The sequence below is a fragment of the Pristiophorus japonicus genome, unplaced genomic scaffold, assembly GCF_044704955.1.
Source record: "Pristiophorus japonicus isolate sPriJap1 unplaced genomic scaffold, sPriJap1.hap1 HAP1_SCAFFOLD_207, whole genome shotgun sequence".
Lineage (NCBI taxonomy): Eukaryota > Metazoa > Chordata > Chondrichthyes > Pristiophoridae > Pristiophorus > Pristiophorus japonicus.
In genome coordinates, this window is record NW_027251767.1 from 513,218 (window position 1) to 534,451 (window position 21,234).

The 21,234-nt window shown below is 49.6% G+C and overlaps 16 non-coding genes across 16 annotated transcripts; all 16 read left to right on the forward strand.

Annotated features, from left to right (window-relative positions):
* The first annotated feature begins 1,089 nt into the window (after positions 1-1,089).
* Positions 1,090-1,162, forward strand: trnam-cau (transfer RNA methionine (anticodon CAU)). The gene has a single exon. It is a non-coding gene; the product is annotated as a tRNA-Met (tRNA).
* Positions 1,163-2,325: 1,163 nt separating this feature from the next.
* trnam-cau (transfer RNA methionine (anticodon CAU)) lies at positions 2,326-2,398 on the forward strand. Its single transcript has one exon. It is a non-coding gene; the product is annotated as a tRNA-Met (tRNA).
* A 1,198-nt stretch (positions 2,399-3,596) lies between these two features.
* trnam-cau (transfer RNA methionine (anticodon CAU)) lies at positions 3,597-3,669 on the forward strand. The gene has a single exon. It is a non-coding gene; the product is annotated as a tRNA-Met (tRNA).
* Positions 3,670-4,867: 1,198 nt separating this feature from the next.
* On the forward strand, positions 4,868-4,940 carry trnam-cau (transfer RNA methionine (anticodon CAU)). Its single transcript has one exon. It is a non-coding gene; the product is annotated as a tRNA-Met (tRNA).
* A 1,230-nt stretch (positions 4,941-6,170) lies between these two features.
* Positions 6,171-6,243, forward strand: trnam-cau (transfer RNA methionine (anticodon CAU)). The gene has a single exon. It is a non-coding gene; the product is annotated as a tRNA-Met (tRNA).
* Positions 6,244-7,406: 1,163 nt separating this feature from the next.
* Positions 7,407-7,479, forward strand: trnam-cau (transfer RNA methionine (anticodon CAU)). The gene has a single exon. It is a non-coding gene; the product is annotated as a tRNA-Met (tRNA).
* A 1,198-nt stretch (positions 7,480-8,677) lies between these two features.
* Positions 8,678-8,750, forward strand: trnam-cau (transfer RNA methionine (anticodon CAU)). The gene has a single exon. It is a non-coding gene; the product is annotated as a tRNA-Met (tRNA).
* Positions 8,751-9,913: 1,163 nt separating this feature from the next.
* trnam-cau (transfer RNA methionine (anticodon CAU)) lies at positions 9,914-9,986 on the forward strand. Its single transcript has one exon. It is a non-coding gene; the product is annotated as a tRNA-Met (tRNA).
* A 1,193-nt stretch (positions 9,987-11,179) lies between these two features.
* trnam-cau (transfer RNA methionine (anticodon CAU)) lies at positions 11,180-11,252 on the forward strand. The gene has a single exon. It is a non-coding gene; the product is annotated as a tRNA-Met (tRNA).
* A 1,193-nt stretch (positions 11,253-12,445) lies between these two features.
* On the forward strand, positions 12,446-12,518 carry trnam-cau (transfer RNA methionine (anticodon CAU)). Its single transcript has one exon. It is a non-coding gene; the product is annotated as a tRNA-Met (tRNA).
* Positions 12,519-13,711: 1,193 nt separating this feature from the next.
* trnam-cau (transfer RNA methionine (anticodon CAU)) lies at positions 13,712-13,784 on the forward strand. Its single transcript has one exon. It is a non-coding gene; the product is annotated as a tRNA-Met (tRNA).
* Positions 13,785-14,982: 1,198 nt separating this feature from the next.
* On the forward strand, positions 14,983-15,055 carry trnam-cau (transfer RNA methionine (anticodon CAU)). Its single transcript has one exon. It is a non-coding gene; the product is annotated as a tRNA-Met (tRNA).
* Positions 15,056-16,285: 1,230 nt separating this feature from the next.
* On the forward strand, positions 16,286-16,358 carry trnam-cau (transfer RNA methionine (anticodon CAU)). Its single transcript has one exon. It is a non-coding gene; the product is annotated as a tRNA-Met (tRNA).
* A 1,230-nt stretch (positions 16,359-17,588) lies between these two features.
* trnam-cau (transfer RNA methionine (anticodon CAU)) lies at positions 17,589-17,661 on the forward strand. Its single transcript has one exon. It is a non-coding gene; the product is annotated as a tRNA-Met (tRNA).
* A 1,227-nt stretch (positions 17,662-18,888) lies between these two features.
* trnam-cau (transfer RNA methionine (anticodon CAU)) lies at positions 18,889-18,961 on the forward strand. The gene has a single exon. It is a non-coding gene; the product is annotated as a tRNA-Met (tRNA).
* A 1,198-nt stretch (positions 18,962-20,159) lies between these two features.
* On the forward strand, positions 20,160-20,232 carry trnam-cau (transfer RNA methionine (anticodon CAU)). Its single transcript has one exon. It is a non-coding gene; the product is annotated as a tRNA-Met (tRNA).
* The last annotated feature ends 1,002 nt before the right edge of the window (positions 20,233-21,234 follow it).

The following is a 21,234-nucleotide window of genomic DNA, read 5'->3' on the forward strand; positions in this document are numbered from 1 at the left end:
ACACCTGACACAACTCTTGTTTCTGAACAATTACCCGAGCCAAAAGAATAGTGGTGAATGCAGGTATTGATCCCGCTAACTCTCACATGCAAAGCAAGCGCTCTACCATTTGAGCTAATTCCCCATTGATGTCTGGCATTAGCTCCCAGTTTGCATCTGACTAGCCCCTTATCACTTGCCTCCTCGCTGTTCCACGACCAGCAGAAATCTCTTGCTTCAGGTTGGCCTGCTCCCTGAACACTTTCAATGCTTTGCTCCGATCGACGTTACTGAGCAATAGCAGGCGAGCAAGGGCAGGACTGGAAGCCATGGATATGGTGAAAGACGCCGAGAAGAGCTCGAGCCTGCGCAAGGGAAGCGAGTTGAGCGCAACGTCGCAGCCGCCACGAGCGTGAGGGAGCAGGCGAGAGCCCTGTCTGACTGATGGACAAATGACTTCTATTGCCTGAGGCTTTGCCTGAAAGAAAGTGCAATTGCCTGAGGCTTTGCCTGAAAGAAAGTGCAATTGCCTGAGGCTTTGCCTGAAAGAAAATGCTGGCTCTTTACATGCATTGCTTCTCAAAGGCACTCCCTGCTGACACACACATAAAAGTGTTCAAGCAAAATGGTGAAGGCACTGTCCTGTGCCTCAGCTGCAACATGTTCAGCTGTAAACTGCTCATCATATTAAGAACTCTGCCTTCAGCGAATTGCGACTTACCACACACATACTTACTTCAAAAGAATGCTCACTGCTTCAAGCCGGAGTGCAACCAACCACCTAAGGACGACTTTGCTTTGCTTTGTTTTCTACTGCACTGCTCCGCTCCCCACCTGTCAATCGAAGGGAAGCGGCAGAGGTGCCTATCTTTGCTGATTGTCTGCCGCATGCCTTTTAATGCTGCTCGTCCTGTGTACTTGCTGATGTCGCAGCTATTTTTCACAGCCTGGGCCAGCGGCGCAATGGATCACGCATCTGACTACGGATTAGAAGATTGCATGTTCGGCTCCTACCTGGCTCGAGCATTTTGGCAATCTTTGCATTCTGGCTTTGAATGCCACGTAAGCGAACATAGTTGGTCACACTCTTCAGTTACTAACCAGGCAAGTGCCTTCTTAGCGCAGTAGGCAGCGCGTCAGTCTCATAATCTGAAGGTCCTGAGTTCAATCCTGAGAGAAGGCATTAATACTTGCATAGACTTTTCTCCTTCTTTCATTTCAGCTGCATTCATGCAAAAATCAGGAAGTTTTGCTGCGACAGCACATCAAAGGATTTGATGTCCCTCAGCCTGCGGTGACCTTCAGAAGCAGATGGGCTCACACCACACCTGACACAATTCTTGTTTCTGAACAATTACCCGAGCCAAAAGAATAGTGGTGAATGCAGGTATTGATCCCGCTAACTCTCACATGCAAAGCAAGCGCTCCACCATTTGAGCTAATTCCCCATTTATGTCTGGCATTATCTCCCAGTTTGCATCTGACTAGCCCCTTATCACTTGCCTCCTCGCTGTTCCACGACCAGCAGAAATCTCTTGCTTCAGGTTGGCCTGCTCCCTGAACACTTTCAATGCTTTGCTCCGATCGACGTTACTGAGCAATAGCAGGCGAGCAAGGGCAGGACTGGAAGCCATGGATATGGTGAAAGACGCCGAGAAGAGCTCGAGCCTGCGCAAGGTAAGCGAGTTGAGCGCAACGTCGCAGCCGCCACGAGCGTGAGGGAGCAGGCGAGAGCCCTGTCTGACTGATGGACAAATGACTTCAATTGCCTGAGGCTTTGCCTGAAAGAAAATGCTGGCTCTTTACATGCATTGCTGCTCAAAGGCACTCCCTGCTGACACACACATGCAAGTGCTCAAGCAAAACGGTGAAGGCACTGTCCTGTGCCTCAGCTGCAACATGTTCAGCTGTAAACTGCTCATATTAAGAACTCTGCCTTCAGCGAATTGCGACTTACCACACACATACTTACTTCAAAAGAATGCTCACTGCTTCAAGCCGGAGTGCAACCAACCACCTAAGGACGACTTTGCTTTGCTTTGTTTTCTACTGCACTGCTCCGCTCCCCACCTGTCAATCGAAGGGAAGCGGCAGAGGTGCCTATCTTTGCTGATTGTCTGCCGCATGCCTTTTAATGCTGCTCGTCCTGTGTACTTGCTGATGTCGCAGCTATTTTTCACAGCCTGGGCCAGCGGCGCAATGGATAACGCATCTGACTACGGATTAGAAGATTGCATGTTCGGCTCCTACCTGGCTCGAGCATTTTGGCAATCTTTGCATTCTGGCTTTGAATGCCACGTAAGCGAACATAGTTGGTCACACTCTTCAGTTACTAACCAGGCAAGTGCCTTCTTAGCGCAGTAGGCAGCGCGTCAGTCTCATAATCTGAAGGTCCTGAGTTCAATCCTGAGAGAAGGCATTAATACTTGCATAGACTTTTCTCCTTCTTTCATTTCAGCTGCATTCATGCAAAAATCAGGAAGTTTTGCTGCGATAGCACATCAAAGGATTTGATGTCCCTCAGCCTGCGGTGACCTTCAGAAGCAGATGGGCTCACACCACACCTGACACAACTCTTGTTTCTGAACAATTACCCGAGCCAAAAGAATAGTGGTGAATGCAGGTATTGATCCCGCTAACTCTCACATACAAAGCAAGCACTCTACCATTTGAGCTAATTCCCCATTGATGGCTGGCATTAGCTCCCAGTTTGCATCTGACGAGCCCCTTATCACTTGCCTCCTCGCTGTTCCACGACCAGCAGAAATCTCTTGCTTCAGGTTGGCCTGCTCCCTGAACACTTTCAATGCTTTGCTCCGATCGACGTTACTGAGCAATAGCAGGCGAGCAAGGGCAGGACTGGAAGCCATGGATATGGTGAAAGACGCCGAGAAGAGCTCGAGCCTGCGCAAGGGAAGCGAGTTGAGCGCAACGTCGCAGCCGCCACGAGCATGAGGGAGCAGGCGAGAGCCCTGTCTGACTGATGGACAAATGACTTCTATTGCCTGAGGCTTTGCCTGAAAGAAAGTGCAATTGCCTGAGGCTTTGCCTGATAGAAAATGCTGGCTCTTTACATGCATTGCTGCTCAAAGGCACTCCCTGCTGACACACACATGCAAGTGTTCAAGCAAAACGGTGAAGGCACTGTCCTGTGCCTCAGCTGCAACATGTTCAGCTGTAAACTGCTCATCATATTAAGAACTCTGCCTTCAGCGAATTGCGACTTACCACACACATACTTACTTCAAAAGAATGCTCACTGCTTCAAGCCGGAGTGCAACCAACCACCTAAGGACGACTTTGCTTTGCTTTGTTTTCTACTGCACTGCTCCGCTCCCCACCTGTCAATCGAAGGGAAGCGGCAGAGGTGCCTATCTTTGCTGATTGTCTGCCGCATGCCTTTTAATGCTGCTCGTCCTGTGTACTTGCTGATGTCGCAGCTATTTTTCACAGCCTGGGACAGCGGCGCAATGGATAACGCATCTGACTACGGATTAGAAGATTGCATGTTCGGCTCCTACCTGGCTCGAGCATTATGGCAATCTTTGCATTCTGGCTTTGAATGCCACGTAAGCGAACATAGTTGGTCACACTCTTCAGTTACTAACCAGGCAAGTGCCTTCTTAGCGCAGTAGGCAGCGCGTCAGTCTCATAATCTGAAGGTCCTGAGTTCAATCCTCAGAGAAGGCATTAATACTTGCATAGACTTTTTTCCTTCTTTCATTTCAGCTGCATTCATGCAAAAATCAGGAAGTTTTGCTGCGATAGCACATCAAAGGATTTGATGTCCCTCAGCCTGCGGTGACCTTCAGAAGCAGATGGGCTCACACCACACCTGACACAACTCTTGTTTCTGAACAATTACCCGAGCCAAAAGAATAGTGGTGAATGCAGGTATTGATCCCACTAACTCTCACATGCAAAGCAAGCGCTCTACCATTTGAGCTAATTCCCCATTGATGTCTGGCATTAGCTCCCAGTTTGCATCTGACTATCCCCTTATCACTTGCCTCCTCGCTGTTCCACGACCAGCAGAAATCTCTTGCTTCAGGTTGGCCTGCTCCCTGAACACTTTCAATGCTTTGCTCCAATCGACGTTACTGAGCAATAGCAGGCGAGCAAGGGCAGGACTGGAAGCCATGGATATGGTGAAAGACGCCGAGAAGAGCTCGAGCCTGCGCAAGGGAAGCGAGTTGAGCGCAACGTCGCAGCCGCCACGAGCGTGAGGGAGCAGGCGAGAGCCCTGTCTGACTGATGGACAAATGACTTCTATTGGCTGAGGCTTTGCCTGAAAGAAAGTGCAATTGCCTGAGGCTTTGCCTGATAGAAAATGCTGGCTCTTTACATGCATTGCTGCTCAAAGGCACTCCCTGCTGACACACACATGCAAGTGTTCAAGCAAAACGGTGAAGGCACTGTCCTGTGCCTCAGCTGCAACATGTTCAGCTGTAAACTGCTCATCATATTAAGAACTCTGCCTTCAGCGAATTGCGACTTACCACACACATACTTACTTCAAAAGAATGCTCACTGCTTCAAGCCGGAGTGCAACCAACCACCTAAGGACGACTTTGCTTTGCTTTGTTTTCTACTGCACTGCTCCGCTCCCCACCTGTCAATCGAAGGGAAGCGGCAGAGGTGCCTATCTTTGCTGATTGTCTGCCGCATGCCTTTTAATGCTGCTCGTCCTGTGTACTTGCTGATGTCGCAGCTATTTTTCACAGCCTGGGCCAGCGGCGCAATGGATCACGCATCTGACTACGGATTAGAAGATTGCATGTTCGGCTCCGACCTGGCTCGAGCATTTTGGCAATCTTTGCATTCTGGCTTTGAATGCCACGTAAGCGAACATAGTTGGTCACACTCTTCAGTTACTAACCAGGCAAGTGCCTTCTTAGCGCAGTAGGCAGCGCGTCAGTCTCATAATCTGAAGGTTCTGAGTTCAATCCTCAGAGAAGGCATTAATACTTGCATAGACTTTTTTCCTTCTTTCATTTCAGCTGCATTCATGCAAAAATCAGGAAGTTTTGCTGCGATAGCACATCAAAGGATTTGATGTCCCTCAGCCTGCGGTGACCTTCAGAAGCAGATGGGCTCACACCACACCTGACACAACTCTTGTTTCTGAACAATTACCCGAGCCAAAAGAATAGTGGTGAATGCAGGTATTGATCCCGCTAACTCTCACATGCAAAGCAAGCGCTCTACCATTTGAGCTAATTCCCCATTGATGTCTGGCATTAGCTCCCAGTTTGCATCTGACTAGCCCCTTATCACTTGCCTCCTCGCTGTTCCACGACCAGCAGAAATCTCTTGCTTCAGGTTGGCCTGCTCCCTGAACACTTTCAATGCTTTGCTCCGATCGACGTTACTGAGCAATAGCAGGCGAGCAAGGGCAGGACTGGAAGCCATGGATATGGTGAAAGACGCCGAGAAGAGCTCGAGCCTGCGCAAGGGAAGCGAGTTGAGCGCAACGTCGCAGCCGCCACGAGCGTGAGGGAGCAGGCGAGAGCCCTGTCTGACTGATGGACAAATGACTTCTATTGCCTGAGGCTTTGCCTGAAAGAAAGTGCAATTGCCTGAGGCTTTGCCTGAAAGAAAGTGCAATTGCCTGAGGCTTTGCCTGAAAGAAAATGCTGGCTCTTTACATGCATTGCTTCTCAAAGGCACTCCCTGCTGACACACACATAAAAGTGTTCAAGCAAAATGGTGAAGGCACTGTCCTGTGCCTCAGCTGCAACATGTTCAGCTGTAAACTGCTCATCATATTAAGAACTCTGCCTTCAGCGAATTGCGACTTACCACACACATACTTACTTCAAAAGAATGCTCACTGCTTCAAGCCGGAGTGCAACCAACCACCTAAGGACGACTTTGCTTTGCTTTGTTTTCTACTGCACTGCTCCGCTCCCCACCTGTCAATCGAAGGGAAGCGGCAGAGGTGCCTATCTTTGCTGATTGTCTGCCGCATGCCTTTTAATGCTGCTCGTCCTGTGTACTTGCTGATGTCGCAGCTATTTTTCACAGCCTGGGCCAGCGGCGCAATGGATCACGCATCTGACTACGGATTAGAAGATTGCATGTTCGGCTCCTACCTGGCTCGAGCATTTTGGCAATCTTTGCATTCTGGCTTTGAATGCCACGTAAGCGAACATAGTTGGTCACACTCTTCAGTTACTAACCAGGCAAGTGCCTTCTTAGCGCAGTAGGCAGCGCGTCAGTCTCATAATCTGAAGGTCCTGAGTTCAATCCTGAGAGAAGGCATTAATACTTGCATAGACTTTTCTCCTTCTTTCATTTCAGCTGCATTCATGCAAAAATCAGGAAGTTTTGCTGCGACAGCACATCAAAGGATTTGATGTCCCTCAGCCTGCGGTGACCTTCAGAAGCAGATGGGCTCACACCACACCTGACACAATTCTTGTTTCTGAACAATTACCCGAGCCAAAAGAATAGTGGTGAATGCAGGTATTGATCCCGCTAACTCTCACATGCAAAGCAAGCGCTCCACCATTTGAGCTAATTCCCCATTTATGTCTGGCATTATCTCCCAGTTTGCATCTGACTAGCCCCTTATCACTTGCCTCCTCGCTGTTCCACGACCAGCAGAAATCTCTTGCTTCAGGTTGGCCTGCTCCCTGAACACTTTCAATGCTTTGCTCCGATCGACGTTACTGAGCAATAGCAGGCGAGCAAGGGCAGGACTGGAAGCCATGGATATGGTGAAAGACGCCGAGAAGAGCTCGAGCCTGCGCAAGGTAAGCGAGTTGAGCGCAACGTCGCAGCCGCCACGAGCGTGAGGGAGCAGGCGAGAGCCCTGTCTGACTGATGGACAAATGACTTCAATTGCCTGAGGCTTTGCCTGAAAGAAAATGCTGGCTCTTTACATGCATTGCTGCTCAAAGGCACTCCCTGCTGACACACACATGCAAGTGCTCAAGCAAAACGGTGAAGGCACTGTCCTGTGCCTCAGCTGCAACATGTTCAGCTGTAAACTGCTCATATTAAGAACTCTGCCTTCAGCGAATTGCGACTTACCACACACATACTTACTTCAAAAGAATGCTCACTGCTTCAAGCCGGAGTGCAACCAACCACCTAAGGACGACTTTGCTTTGCTTTGTTTTCTACTGCACTGCTCCGCTCCCCACCTGTCAATCGAAGGGAAGCGGCAGAGGTGCCTATCTTTGCTGATTGTCTGCCGCATGCCTTTTAATGCTGCTCGTCCTGTGTACTTGCTGATGTCGCAGCTATTTTTCACAGCCTGGGCCAGCGGCGCAATGGATAACGCATCTGACTACGGATTAGAAGATTGCATGTTCGGCTCCTACCTGGCTCGAGCATTTTGGCAATCTTTGCATTCTGGCTTTGAATGCCACGTAAGCGAACATAGTTGGTCACACTCTTCAGTTACTAACCAGGCAAGTGCCTTCTTAGCGCAGTAGGCAGCGCGTCAGTCTCATAATCTGAAGGTCCTGAGTTCAATCCTGAGAGAAGGCATTAATACTTGCATAGACTTTTCTCCTTCTTTCATTTCAGCTGCATTCATGCAAAAATCAGGAAGTTTTGCTGCGATAGCACATCAAAGGATTTGATGTCCCTCAGCCTGCGGTGACCTTCAGAAGCAGATGGGCTCACACCACACCTGACACAACTCTTGTTTCTGAACAATTACCCGAGCCAAAAGAATAGTGGTGAATGCAGGTATTGATCCCGCTAACTCTCACATACAAAGCAAGCACTCTACCATTTGAGCTAATTCCCCATTGATGGCTGGCATTAGCTCCCAGTTTGCATCTGACGAGCCCCTTATCACTTGCCTCCTCGCTGTTCCACGACCAGCAGAAATCTCTTGCTTCAGGTTGGCCTGCTCCCTGAACACTTTCAATGCTTTGCTCCGATCGACGTTACTGAGCAATAGCAGGCGAGCAAGGGCAGGACTGGAAGCCATGGATATGGTGAAAGACGCCGAGAAGAGCTCGAGCCTGCGCAAGGGAAGCGAGTTGAGCGCAACGTCGCAGCCGCCACGAGCATGAGGGAGCAGGCGAGAGCCCTGTCTGACTGATGGACAAATGACTTCTATTGCCTGAGGCTTTGCCTGAAAGAAAGTGCAATTGCCTGAGGCTTTGCCTGATAGAAAATGCTGGCTCTTTACATGCATTGCTGCTCAAAGGCACTCCCTGCTGACACACACATGCAAGTGTTCAAGCAAAACGGTGAAGGCACTGTCCTGTGCCTCAGCTGCAACATGTTCAGCTGTAAACTGCTCATCATATTAAGAACTCTGCCTTCAGCGAATTGCGACTTACCACACACATACTTACTTCAAAAGAATGCTCACTGCTTCAAGCCGGAGTGCAACCAACCACCTAAGGACGACTTTGCTTTGCTTTGTTTTCTACTGCACTGCTCCGCTCCCCACCTGTCAATCGAAGGGAAGCGGCAGAGGTGCCTATCTTTGCTGATTGTCTGCCGCATGCCTTTTAATGCTGCTCGTCCTGTGTACTTGCTGATGTCGCAGCTATTTTTCACAGCCTGGGCCAGCGGCGCAATGGATCACGCATCTGACTACGGATTAGAAGATTGCATGTTCGGCTCCTACCTGGCTCGAGCATTTTGGCAATCTTTGCATTCTGGCTTTGAATGCCACGTAAGCGAACATAGTTGGTCACACTCTTCAGTTACTAACCAGGCAAGTGCCTTCTTAGCGCAGTAGGCAGCGCGTCAGTCTCATAATCTGAAGGTCCTGAGTTCAATCCTGAGAGAAGGCATTAATACTTGCATAGACTTTTCTCCTTCTTTCATTTCAGCTGCATTCATGCAAAAATCAGGAAGTTTTGCTGCGACAGCACATCAAAGGATTTGATGTCCCTCAGCCTGCGGTGACCTTCAGAAGCAGATGGGCTCACACCACACCTGACACAATTCTTGTTTCTGAACAATTACCCGAGCCAAAAGAATAGTGGTGAATGCAGGTATTGATCCCGCTAACTCTCACATGCAAAGCAAGCGCTCCACCATTTGAGCTAATTCCCCATTTATGTCTGGCATTATCTCCCAGTTTGCATCTGACTAGCCCCTTATCACTTGCCTCCTCGCTGTTCCACGACCAGCAGAAATCTCTTGCTTCAGGTTGGCCTGCTCCCTGAACACTTTCAATGCTTTGCTCCGATCGACGTTACTGAGCAATAGCAGGCGAGCAAGGGCAGGACTGGAAGCCATGGATATGGTGAAAGACGCCGAGAAGAGCTCGAGCCTGCGCAAGGTAAGCGAGTTGAGCGCAACGTCGCAGCCGCCACGAGCGTGAGGGAGCAGGCGAGAGCCCTGTCTGACTGATGGACAAATGACTTCAATTGCCTGAGGCTTTGCCTGAAAGAAAATGCTGGCTCTTTACATGCATTGCTGCTCAAAGGCACTCCCTGCTGACACACACATGCAAGTGCTCAAGCAAAACGGTGAAGGCACTGTCCTGTGCCTCAGCTGCAACATGTTCAGCTGTAAACTGCTCATATTAAGAACTCTGCCTTCAGCGAATTGCGACTTACCACACACATACTTACTTCAAAAGAATGCTCACTGCTTCAAGCCGGAGTGCAACCAACCACCTAAGGACGACTTTGCTTTGCTTTGTTTTCTACTGCACTGCTCCGCTCCCCACCTGTCAATCGAAGGGAAGCGGCAGAGGTGCCTATCTTTGCTGATTGTCTGCCGCATGCCTTTTAATGCTGCTCGTCCTGTGTACTTGCTGATGTCGCAGCTATTTTTCACAGCCTGGGCCAGCGGCGCAATGGATAACGCATCTGACTACGGATTAGAAGATTGCATGTTCGGCTCCTACCTGGCTCGAGCATTTTGGCAATCTTTGCATTCTGGCTTTGAATGCCACGTAAGCGAACATAGTTGGTCACACTCTTCAGTTACTAACCAGGCAAGTGCCTTCTTAGCGCAGTAGGCAGCGCGTCAGTCTCATAATCTGAAGGTCCTGAGTTCAATCCTGAGAGAAGGCATTAATACTTGCATAGACTTTTCTCCTTCTTTCATTTCAGCTGCATTCATGCAAAAATCAGGAAGTTTTGCTGCGATAGCACATCAAAGGATTTGATGTCCCTCAGCCTGCGGTGACCTTCAGAAGCAGATGGGCTCACACCACACCTGACACAACTCTTGTTTCTGAACAATTACCCGAGCCAAAAGAATAGTGGTGAATGCAGGTATTGATCCCGCTAACTCTCACATACAAAGCAAGCACTCTACCATTTGAGCTAATTCCCCATTGATGGCTGGCATTAGCTCCCAGTTTGCATCTGACGAGCCCCTTATCACTTGCCTCCTCGCTGTTCCACGACCAGCAGAAATCTCTTGCTTCAGGTTGGCCTGCTCCCTGAACACTTTCAATGCTTTGCTCCGATCGACGTTACTGAGCAATAGCAGGCGAGCAAGGGCAGGACTGGAAGCCATGGATATGGTGAAAGACGCCGAGAAGAGCTCGAGCCTGCGCAAGGGAAGCGAGTTGAGCGCAACGTCGCAGCCGCCACGAGCATGAGGGAGCAGGCGAGAGCCCTGTCTGACTGATGGACAAATGACTTCTATTGCCTGAGGCTTTGCCTGAAAGAAAGTGCAATTGCCTGAGGCTTTGCCTGATAGAAAATGCTGGCTCTTTACATGCATTGCTGCTCAAAGGCACTCCCTGCTGACACACACATGCAAGTGTTCAAGCAAAACGGTGAAGGCACTGTCCTGTGCCTCAGCTGCAACATGTTCAGCTGTAAACTGCTCATCATATTAAGAACTCTGCCTTCAGCGAATTGCGACTTACCACACACATACTTACTTCAAAAGAATGCTCACTGCTTCAAGCCGGAGTGCAACCAACCACCTAAGGACGACTTTGCTTTGTTTTCTACTGCACTGCTCCGCTCCCCACCTGTCAATCGAAGGGAAGCGGCAGAGGTGCCTATCTTTGCTGATTGTCTGCCGCATGCCTTTTAATGCTGCTCGTCCTGTGTACTTGCTGATGTCGCAGCTATTTTTCACAGCCTGGGCCAGCGGCGCAATGGATCACGCATCTGACTACGGATTAGAAGATTGCATGTTCGGCTCCTACCTGGCTCGAGCATTTTGGCAATCTTTGCATTCTGGCTTTGAATGCCACGTAAGCGAACATAGTTGGTCACACTCTTCAGTTACTAGCCAGGCAAGTGCCTTCTTAGCGCAGTAGGCAGCGCGTCAGTCTCATAATCTGAAGGTCCTGAGTTCAATCCTGAGAGAAGGCATTAATACTTGCATAGACTTTTCTCCTTCTTTCATTTCAGCTGCATTCATGCAAAAATCAGGAAGTTTTGCTGCGATAGCACATCAAAGGATTTGATGTCCCTCAGCCTGCGGTGACCTTCAGAAGCAGATGGGCTCACACCACACCTGACACAACTCTTGTTTCTGAACAATTACCCGAGCCAAAAGAATAGTGGTGAATGCAGGTATTGATCCCACTAACTCTCACATGCAAAGCAAGCGCTCTACCATTTGAGCTAATTCCCCATTGATGTCTGGCATTAGCTCCCAGTTTGCATCTGACTAGCCCCTTATCACTTGCCTCCTCGCTGTTCCACGACCAGCAGAAATCTCTTGCTTCAGGTTGGCCTGCTCCCTGAACACTTTCAATGCTTTGCTCCGATCGACGTTACTGAGCAATAGCAGGCGAGCAAGGGCAGGACTGGAAGCCATGGATATGGTGAAAGACGCCGAGAAGAGCTCGAGCCTGCGCAAGGGAAGCGAGTTGAGCGCAACGTCGCAGCCGCCACGAGCGTGAGGGAGCAGGCGAGAGCCCTGTCTGACTGATGGACAAATGACTTCTATTGCCTGAGGCTTTGCCTGAAAGAAAGTGCAATTGCCTGAGGCTTTGCCTGATAGAAAATGCTGGCTCTTTACATGCATTGCTGCTCAAAGGCACTCCCTGCTGACACACACATGCAAGTGTTCAAGCAAAACGGTGAAGGCACTGTCCTGTGCCTCAGCTGCAACATGTTCAGCTGTAAACTGCTCATCATATTAAGAACTCTGCCTTCAGCGAATTGCGACTTACCACACACATACTTACTTCAAAAGAATGCTCACTGCTTCAAGCCGGAGTGCAACCAACCACCTAAGGACGACTTTGCTTTGTTTTCTACTGCACTGCTCCGCTCCCCACCTGTCAATCGAAGGGAAGCGGCAGAGGTGCCTATCTTTGCTGATTGTCTGCCGCATGCCTTTTAATGCTGCTCGTCCTGTGTACTTGCTGATGTCGCAGCTATTTTTCACAGCCTGGGCCAGCGGCGCAATGGATCACGCATCTGACTACGGATTAGAAGATTGCATGTTCGGCTCCTACCTGGCTCGAGCATTTTGGCAATCTTTGCATTCTGGCTTTGAATGCCACGTAAGCGAACATAGTTGGTCACACTCTTCAGTTACTAGCCAGGCAAGTGCCTTCTTAGCGCAGTAGGCAGCGCGTCAGTCTCATAATCTGAAGGTCCTGAGTTCAATCCTCAGAGAAGGCATTAATACTTGCATAGACTTTTCTCCTTCTTTCATTTCAGCTGCATTCATGCAAAAATCAGGAAGTTTTGCTGCGATAGCACATCAAAGGATTTGATGTCCCTCAGCCTGCGGTGACCTTCAGAAGCAGATGGGCTCACACCACACCTGACACAACTCTTGTTTCTGAACAATTACCCGAGCCAAAAGAATAGTGGTGAATGCAGGTATTGATCCCGCTAACTCTCACATACAAAGCAAGCACTCTACCATTTGAGCTAATTCCCCATTGATGGCTGGCATTAGCTCCCAGTTTGCATCTGACGAGCCCCTTATCACTTGCCTCCTCGCTGTTCCACGACCAGCAGAAATCTCTTGCTTCAGGTTGGCCTGCTCCCTGAACACTTTCAATGCTTTGCTCCGATCGACGTTACTGAGCAATAGCAGGCGAGCAAGGGCAGGACTGGAAGCCATGGATATGGTGAAAGACGCCGAGAAGAGCTCGAGCCTGCGCAAGGGAAGCGAGTTGAGCGCAACGTCGCAGCCGCCACGAGCGTGAGGGAGCAGGCGAGAGCCCTGTCTGACTGATGGACAAATGACTTCTATTGCCTGAGGCTTTGCCTGAAAGAAAGTGCAATTGCCTGAGGCTTTGCCTGATAGAAAATGCTGGCTCTTTACATGCATTGCTGCTCAAAGGCACTCCCTGCTGACACACACATGCAAGTGTTCAAGCAAAACGGTGAAGGCACTGTCCTGTGCCTCAGCTGCAACATGTTCAGCTGTAAACTGCTCATCATATTAAGAACTCTGCCTTCAGCGAATTGCGACTTACCACACACATACTTACTTCAAAAGAATGCTCACTGCTTCAAGCCGGAGTGCAACCAACCACCTAAGGACGACTTTGCTTTGTTTTCTACTGCACTGCTCCGCTCCCCACCTGTCAATCGAAGGGAAGCGGCAGAGGTGCCTATCTTTGCTGATTGTCTGCCGCATGCCTTTTAATGCTGCTCGTCCTGTGTACTTGCTGATGTCGCAGCTATTTTTCACAGCCTGGGCCAGCGGCGCAATGGATCACGCATCTGACTACGGATTAGAAGATTGCATGTTCGGCTCCTACCTGGCTCGAGCATTTTGGCAATCTTTGCATTCTGGCTTTGAATGCCACGTAAGCGAACATAGTTGGTCACACTCTTCAGTTACTAACCAGGCAAGTGCCTTCTTAGCGCAGTAGGCAGCGCGTCAGTCTCATAATCTGAAGGTCCTGAGTTCAATCCTCAGAGAAGGCATTAATACTTGCATAGACTTTTTTCCTTCTTTCATTTCAGCTGCATTCATGCAAAAATCAGGAAGTTTTGCTGCGATAGCACATCAAAGGATTTGATGTCCCTCAGCCTGCGGTGACCTTCAGAAGCAGATGGGCTCACACCACACCTGACACAACTCTTGTTTCTGAACAATTACCCGAGCCAAAAGAATAGTGGTGAATGCAGGTATTGATCCCGCTAACTCTCACATGCAAAGCAAGCGCTCTACCATTTGAGCTAATTCCCCATTGATGTCTGGCATTAGCTCCCAGTTTGCATCTGACTAGCCCCTTATCACTTGCCTCCTCGCTGTTCCACGACCAGCAGAAATCTCTTGCTTCAGGTTGGCCTGCTCCCTGAACACTTTCAATGCTTTGCTCCGATCGACGTTACTGAGCAATAGCAGGCGAGCAAGGGCAGGACTGGAAGCCATGGATATGGTGAAAGACGCCGAGAAGAGCTCGAGCCTGCGCAAGGGAAGCGAGTTGAGCGCAACGTCGCAGCCGCCACGAGCGTGAGGGAGCAGGCGAGAGCCCTGTCTGACTGATGGACAAATGACTTCTATTGCCTGAGGCTTTGCCTGAAAGAAAGTGCAATTGCCTGAGGCTTTGCCTGATAGAAAATGCTGGCTCTTTACATGCATTGCTGCTCAAAGGCACTCCCTGCTGACACACACATGCAAGTGTTCAAGCAAAACGGTGAAGGCACTGTCCTGTGCCTCAGCTGCAACATGTTCAGCTGTAAACTGCTCATCATATTAAGAACTCTGCCTTCAGCGAATTGCGACTTACCACACACATACTTACTTCAAAAGAATGCTCACTGCTTCAAGCCGGAGTGCAACCAACCACCTAAGGACGACTTTGCTTTGCTTTGTTTTCTACTGCACTGCTCCGCTCCCCACCTGTCAATCGAAGGGAAGCGGCAGAGGTGCCTATCTTTGCTGATTGTCTGCCGCATGCCTTTTAATGCTGCTCGTCCTGTGTACTTGCTGATGTCGCAGCTATTTTTCACAGCCTGGGCCAGCGGCGCAATGGATAACGCATCTGACTACGGATTAGAAGATTGCATGTTCGGCTCCTACCTGGCTCGAGCATTTTGGCAATCTTTGCATTCTGGCTTTGAATGCCACGTAAGCGAACATAGTTGGTCACACTCTTCAGTTACTAACCAGGCAAGTGCCTTCTTAGCGCAGTAGGCAGCGCGTCAGTCTCATAATCTGAAGGTCCTGAGTTCAATCCTCAGAGAAGGCATTAATACTTGCATAGACTTTTTTCCTTCTTTCATTTCAGCTGCATTCATGCAAAAATCAGGAAGTTTTGCTGCGATAGCACATCAAAGGATTTGATGTCCCTCAGCCTGCGGTGACCTTCAGAAGCAGATGGGCTCACACCACACCTGACACAACTCTTGTTTCTGAACAATTACCCGAGCCAAAAGAATAGTGGTGAATGCAGGTATTGATCCCGCTAACTCTCACATGCAAAGCAAGCGCTCTACCATTTGAGCTAATTCCCCATTGATGTCTGGCATTAGCTCCCAGTTTGCATCTGACTAGCCCCTTATCACTTGCCTCCTCGCTGTTCCACGACCAGCAGAAATCTCTTGCTTCAGGTTGGCCTGCTCCCTGAACACTTTCAATGCTTTGCTCCGATCGACGTTACTGAGCAATAGCAGGCGAGCAAGGGCAGGACTGGAAGCCATGGATATGGTGAAAGACGCCGAGAAGAGCTCGAGCCTGCGCAAGGGAAGCGAGTTGAGCGCAACGTCGCAGCCGCCACGAGCGTGAGGGAGCAGGCGAGAGCCCTGTCTGACTGATGGACAAATGACTTCTATTGCCTGAGGCTTTGCCTGAAAGAAAGTGCAATTGCCTGAGGCTTTGCCTGAAAGAAAGTGCAATTGCCTGAGGCTTTGCCTGAAAGAAAATGCTGGCTCTTTACATGCATTGCTTCTCAAAGGCACTCCCTGCTGACACACACATGCAAGTGTTCAAGCAAAATGGTGAAGGCACTGTCCTGTGCCTCAGCTGCAACATGTTCAGCTGTAAACTGCTCATCATATTAAGAACTCTGCCTTCAGCGAATTGCGACTTACCACACACATACTTACTTCAAAAGAATGCTCACTGCTTCAAGCCGGAGTGCAACCAACCACCTAAGGACGACTTTGCTTTGCTTTGTTTTCTACTGCACTGCTCCGCTCCCCACCTGTCAATCGAAGGGAAGCGGCAGAGGTGCCTATCTTTGCTGATTGTCTGCCGCATGCCTTTTAATGCTGCTCGTCCTGTGTACTTGCTGATGTCGCAGCTATTTTTCACAGCCTGGGCCAGCGGCGCAATGGATCACGCATCTGACTACGGATTAGAAGATTGCATGTTCGGCTCCTACCTGGCTCGAGCATTTTGGCAATCTTTGCATTCTGGCTTTGAATGCCACGTAAGCGAACATAGTTGGTCACACTCTTCAGTTACTAACCAGGCAAGTGCCTTCTTAGCGCAGTAGGCAGCGCGTCAGTCTCATAATCTGAAGGTCCTGAGTTCAATCCTGAGAGAAGGCATTAATACTTGCATAGACTTTTCTCCTTCTTTCATTTCAGCTGCATTCATGCAAAAATCAGGAAGTTTTGCTGCGATAGCACATCAAAGGATTTGATGTCCCTCAGCCTGCGGTGACCTTCAGAAGCAGATGGGCTCACACCACACCTGACACAACTCTTGTTTCTGAACAATTACCCGAGCCAAAAGAATAGTGGTGAATGCAGGTATTGATCCCGCTAACTCTCACATGCAAAGCAAGCGCTCCACCATTTGAGCTAATTCCCCATTTATGTCTGGCATTATCTCCCAGTTTGCATCTGACTAGCCCCTTATCACTTGCCTCCTCGCTGTTCCACGACCAGCAGAAATCTCTTGCTTCAGGTTGGCCTGCTCCCTGAACACTTTCAATGCTTTGCTCCGATCGACGTTACTGAGCAATAGCAGGCGAGCAAGGGCAGGACTGGAAGCCATGGATATGGTGAAAGACGCCGAGAAGAGCTCGAGCCTGCGCAAGGGAAGCGAGTTGAGCGCAACGTCGCAGCCGCCACGAGCGTGAGGGAGCAGGCGAGAGCCCTGTCTGACTGATGGACAAATGACTTCTATTGGCTGAGGCTTTGCCTGAAAGAAAGTGCAATTGCCTGAGGCTTTGCCTGAAAGAAAGTGCAATTGCCTGAGGCTTTGCCTGAAAGAAAATGCTGGCTCTTTACATGCATTGCTTCTCAAAGGCACTCCCTGCTGACACACACATGCAAGTGTTCAAGCAAAACGGTGAAGGCACTGTCCTGTGCCTCAGCTGCAACATGTTCAGCTGTAAACTGCTCATCATATTAAGAACTCTGCCTTCAGCGAATTGCGACTTACCACACACATACTTACTTCAAAAGAATGCTCACTGCTTCAAGCCGGAGTGCAACCAACCACCTAAGGACGACTTTGCTTTGCTTTGTTTTCTACTGCACTGCTCCGCTCCCCACCTGTCAATCGAAGGGAAGCGGCAGAGGTGCCTATCTTTGCTGATTGTCTGCCGCATGCCTTTTAATGCTGCTCGTCCTGTGTACTTGCTGATGTCGCAGCTATTTTTCACAGCCTGGGCCAGCGGCGCAATGGATAACGCATCTGACTACGGATTAGAAGATTGCATGTTCGGCTCCTGCCTGGCTCGAGCATTATGGCAATCTTTGCATTCTGGCTTTGAATGCCACGTAAGCGAACATAGTTGGTCACACTCTTCAGTTACTAACCAGGCAAGTGCCTTCTTAGCGCAGTAGGCAGCGCGTCAGTCTCATAATCTGAAAGTCCTGAGTTCAATCCTCAGAGAAGGCATTAATACTTGCATAGACTTTTTTCCTTCTTTCATTTCAGCTGCATTCATGCAAAAATCAGGAAGTTTTGCTGCGATAGCACATCAAAGGATTTGATGTCCCTCAGCCTGCGGTGACCTTCAGAAGCAGATGGGCTCACACCACACCTGACACAACTCTTGTTTCTGAACAATTACCCGAGCCAAAAGAATAGTGGTGAATGCAGGTATTGATCCCGCTAACTCTCACATGCAAAGCAAGCGCTCTACCATTTGAGCTAATTCCCCATTGATATCTAGCATTAGCTCCCAGTTTGCATCTGACTAGCCCCTTATCACTTGCCTCCTCGCTGTTCCACGACCAGCAGAAATCTCTTGCTTCAGGTTGGCCTGCTCCCTGAACACTTTCAATGCTTTGCTCCGATCGACGTTACTGAGCAATAGCAGGCGAGCAAGGGCAGGACTGGAAGCCATGGATATGGTGAAAGACGCCGAGAAGAGCTCGAGCCTGCGCAAGGGAAGCGAGTTGAGCGCAACGTCGCAGCCGCCACGAGCGTGAGGGAGCAGGCGAGAGCCCTGTCTGACTGATGGACAAATGACTTCTATTGCCTGAGGCTTTGCCTGAAAGAAAGTGCAATTGCCTGAGGCTTTGCCTGAAAGAAAGTGCAATTGCCTGAGGCTTTGCCTGAAAGAAAATGCTGGCTCTTTACATGCATTGCTGCTCAAAGGCACTCCCTGCTGACACACACATGCAAGTGCTCAAGCAAAACGGTGAAGGCACTGTCCTGTGCCTCAGCTGCAACATGTTCAGCTGTAAACTGCTCATATTAAGAACTCTGCCTTCAGCGAATTGCGACTTACCACACACATACTTACTTCAAAAGAATGCTCACTGCTTCAAGCCGGAGTGCAACCAACCACCTAAGGACGACTTTGCTTTGCTTTGTTTTCTACTGCACTGCTCCGCTCCCCACCTGTCAATCGAAGGGAAGCGGCAGAGGTGCCTATCTTTGCTGATTGTCTGCCGCATGCCTTTTAATGCTGCTCGTCCTGTGTACTTGCTGATGTCGCAGCTATTTTTCACAGCCTGGGCCAGCGGCGCAATGGATAACGCATCTGACTACGGATTAGAAGATTGCATGTTCGGCTCCTACCTGGCTCGAGCATTTTGGCAATCTTTGCATTCTGGCTTTGAATGCCACGTAAGCGAACATAGTTGGTCACACTCTTCAGTTACTAACCAGGCAAGTGCCTTCTTAGCGCAGTAGGCAGCGTGTCAGTCTCATAATCTGAAGGTCCTGAGTTCAATCCTCAGAGAAGGCATTAATACTTGCATAGACTTTTCTCCTTCTTTCATTTCAGCTGCATTCATGCAAAAATCAGGAAGTTTTGCTGCGATAGCACATCAAAGGATTTGATGTCCCTCAGCCTGCGGTGACCTTCAGAAGCAGATGGGCTCACACCACACCTGACACAACTCTTGTTTCTGAACAATTACCCGAGCCAAAAGAATAGTGGTGAATGCAGGTATTGATCCCGCTAACTCTCACATACAAAGCAAGCACTCTACCATTTGAGCTAATTCCCCATTGATGGCTGGCATTCGCTCCCAGTTTGCATCTGACGAGCCCCTTATCACTTGCCTCCTCGCTGTTCCACGACCAGCAGAAATCTCTTGCTTCAGGTTGGCCTGCTCCCTGAACACTTTCAATGCTTTGCTCCGATCGACGTTACTGAGCAATAGCAGGCGAGCAAGGGCAGGACTGGAAGCCATGGATATGGTGAAAGACGCCGAGAAGAGCTCGAGCCTGCGCAAGGGAAGCGAGTTGAGCGCAACGTCGCAGCCGCCACGAGCGTGAGGGAGCAGGCGAGAGCCCTGTCTGACTGATGGACAAATGACTTCAATTGCCTGAGGCTTTGCCTGAAAGAAAGTGCAATTGCCTGAGGCTTTGCCTGATAGAAAATGCTGGCTCTTTACATGCATTGCTGCTCAAAGGCACTCCCTGCTGACACACACATGCAAGTGTTCAAGCAAAACGGTGAAGGCACTGTCCTGTGCCTCAGCTGCAACATGTTCAGCTGTAAACTGCTCATCATATTAAGAACTCTGCCTTCAGCGAATTGCGACTTACCACACACATACTTACTTCAAAAGAATGCTCACTGCTTCAAGCCGGAGTGCAACCAACCACCTAAGGACGACTTTGCTTTGCTTTGTTTTCTACTGCACTGCTCCGCTCCCCACCTGTCAATCGAAGGGAAGCGGCAGAGGTGCCTATCTTTGCTGATTGTCTGCCGCATGCCTTTTAATGCTGCTCGTCCTGTGTACTTGCTGATGTCGCAGCTATTTTTCACAGCCTGGGCCAGCGGCGCAATGGATCACGCATCTGACTACGGATTAGAAGATTGCATGTTCGGCTCCTACCTGGCTCGAGCATTTTGGCAATCTTTGCATTCTGGCTTTGAATGCCACGTAAGCGAACATAGTTGGTCACACTCTTCAGTTACTAACCAGGCAAGTGCCTTCTTAGCGCAGTAGGCAGCGTGTCAGTCTCATAATCTGAAGGTCCTGAGTTCAATCCTCAGAGAAGGCATTAATACTTGCATAGACTTTTCTCCTTCTTTCATTTCAGCTGCATTCATGCAAAAATCAGGAAGTTTTGCTGCGATAGCACATCAAAGGATTTGATGTCCCTCAGCCTGCGGTGACCTTCAGAAGCAGATGGGCTCACACCACACCTGACACAACTCTTGTTTCTGAACAATTACCCGAGCCAAAAGAATAGTGGTGAATGCAGGTATTGATCCCGCTAACTCTCACATGCAAAGCAAGCGCTCTACCATTTGAGCTAATTCCCCATTGATGTCTGGCATTAGCTCCCAGTTTGCATCTGACTAGCCCCTTATCACTTGCCTCCTCGCTGTTCCACGACCAGCAGAAATCTCTTGCTTCAGGTTGGCCTGCTCCCTGAACACTTTCAATGCTTTGCTCCGATCGACGTTACTGAGCAATAGCAGGCGAGCAAGGGCAGGACTGGAAGCCATGGATATGGTGAAAGACGCCGAGAAGAGCTCGAGCCTGCGCAAGGGAAGCGAGTTGAGCGCAACGTCGCAGCCGCCACGAGCGTGAGGGAGCAGGCGAGAGCCCTGTCTGACTGATGGACAAATGACTTCTATTGCCTGAGGCTTTGCCTGAAAGAAAGTGCAATTGCCTGAGGCTTTGCCTGAAAGAAAGTGCAATTGCCTGAGGCTTTGCCTGAAAGAAAATGCTGGCTCTTTACATGCATTGCTTCTCAAAGGCACTCCCTGCTGACACACACATGCAAGTGTTCAAGCAAAACGGTGAAGGCACTGTCCTGTGCCTCAGCTGCAACATGTTCAGCTGTAAACTGCTCATCATATTAAGAACTCTGCCTTCAGCGAATTGCGACTTACCACACACATACTTACTTCAAAAGAATGCTCACTGCTTCAAGCCGGAGTGCAACCAACCACCTAAGGACGACTTTGCTTTGCTTTGTTTTCTACTGCACTGCTCCGCTCCCCACCTGTCAATCGAAGGGAAGCGGCAGAGGTGCCTATCTTTGCTGATTGTC